The following is a 2265-nucleotide window of genomic DNA, read 5'->3' on the forward strand; positions in this document are numbered from 1 at the left end:
AGTTGTTGTGTTGTTGTTGTTTGCCATCGAGTCGGCCCCGACTCATAGCGACCCCTCCTTGGGTTTCCGAGGCAGTATCACTACAGAAGTAGGAATGCCCAACCTTCCTTCCGAGGAGTGGCTGGTGGGTTTGAACCGCCAGCCTTCTGGTTAGCAGTCAAGTGCCTTAGCCACTCTTCAAAGAGGTGTTTTTATTTATTTTTTTTTAAATTATGATTTGGGTGAAAGTTTACAGAGCAAATTCATTTTCCATACAGCAGTTCACATACATGTTGTCTCATGACATTGACTACAATTTACCACAATGCAACAGCTCCCTCCTACTTCTTTCGCATAGTTACTTTTTCCCTGTGTCCTTCCATCCATGTACTCTGCCCCCTGAGGTGTGTTCCTGTGCATACACAGCCCATCTATTCTCCCATGATTGTTCTCTTGAAGGAGTGTATCTACCTAGTGTAAATGTTCACTTCTAAAGAGGTCTTTTGCAGCAAATTCGCCCAGTACAATGCATCATCTGATTTCTTGACTGCTGCTTCCATTGATGTTGATAGTGGAACCAAGTAATATGAAATCTTAGACAACTTCAGTCTTCTCTCCATTTATCGTGATGGTGCCTATTCATCTAGTTGTGAGGATTTTCATTTTCTTTATGTTGAGGTGTAATCCATAGTACAGACTTCGGTCTTTAATCTTCATCAGTAAGTGCTTCAAGTCATCCTCATTTGCAGCAAGCAAAGTTGTGTCATCTGCATATTGCAGGCTGTTAATGAGTCTCCCTCCAATCCTGATGCCACATTATTTTTCATATAGTCTAGCTTCTCAGATTATTTGCTCAGCATAGAGATTGAATAACGATGGTGAAAGGATACAACCCTCCTTGATTTTAAACTATGCAATATCCCCTTGCTCTGTTTGAATAGCAGCCTCCTGGTCTATGCACAGGTTCCTCATGAGCACAACTAAGTGTTCTGGAATTCCCATTCTTCTCCATGTTGTTCATAGTATGTTATGATCCACATGGTTGAATGCCTTTGCATAGTCAATAAAACACAAGTAAACATCTTTCGGTATTCTTTGCTTTCCGCCCAGATCCATCTGATATCAGCAATGATATCTCTCATTCCATGACCTCTTCTGAATTCAGCTTACATTTCTGGAAGTTCTCTGTGAATATCTTAGTGCAACTGTTTATGAATTATCCTCAGCAAAATTTTACTTACATGTGATATTAATGATATTGTTTGTTAATTTCCACATTCTGTGGGATCTCTTTTCTTTAGAATGGGTACAAATAACGTTCTCTTTTGGTCTGTTGGCAAGGTAGCTGTCTTCCATATTTCTTGGAATAGACGAATAAGTACCTCCAGCACAGCTTCCATTTGTTGAAACATCTCAATGGGTATCTCATTACTTCCTGGAGCCTTGTTTTTTTTTTTTTTTTGCCTATTCCTTCAATGCAGCTTCAACTTCTTCCTTCAATACCATCAGTTCTTGATCATATGCCACCTCCTGAAATGGATGAACATCAACCAGTTCTTTTTGGTACAGTGACTCTGTATATTCTTTCCATCTTGATGTTTCCTGCATCATTCAATATTTTGCCTGTAGAATCTTTCAATATTGCAACTCGAAGCTTGAATTTTTCTTCACTTCTTTCAGCCTGAGAAACGCTAAGTGTGTTCTTCCTCCATGTCTTTGTGTTTTCTAACTCCATGTCTTTGCACATTTCATTATAATAGTTGACTTTGTGTTTGTTTTCTTGAGCTGCTCTTTGAAATCTTCTGTTTTATCTTTTATCTTGTCATTTCTTCCAAATCTAGTGCTATAGGTATAAGATATCGTGATGTGCCATTGTTCTTGAGCTCTGAACCAGATATTAGAAATAAGATGCTGGAGTTATTTGCTAATGAATTGTTTGTTACTGTATTGCAACTATTTTCAAATTATTGCATTGTTGTTGTTGTTGTTGTTAAGTGCCGTCGAGTCATTTCTGACTCATAGGGACCCCATGCACAGCAGAACAAAACACTGCCCTATCCCGCGCCAGCCCCACAATCCCTGCTATACTTGAGCTCATCATTGCAGCCACCATCCATCAATCCATCTCGTTGAAGGCCTCCCCCTCTTTCATCGACCCTCCACCCTACCAAGCATGACATCCTTCTCCAGGGAATGGTCCCTCCTTACAACATGACCAAAATAGGTGAGACGAAGTCTGGCCATTCTTGCTTCCAAGGAGCATTCTGACTGCACTTCCTCCAGGAC

This window comes from Orycteropus afer, unplaced genomic scaffold (genome assembly GCF_000298275.1).
Source record: "Orycteropus afer afer isolate SDZICR_OR568_19922 unplaced genomic scaffold, OryAfe1.0 scaffold00120, whole genome shotgun sequence".
NCBI lineage: Eukaryota > Metazoa > Chordata > Mammalia > Tubulidentata > Orycteropodidae > Orycteropus > Orycteropus afer.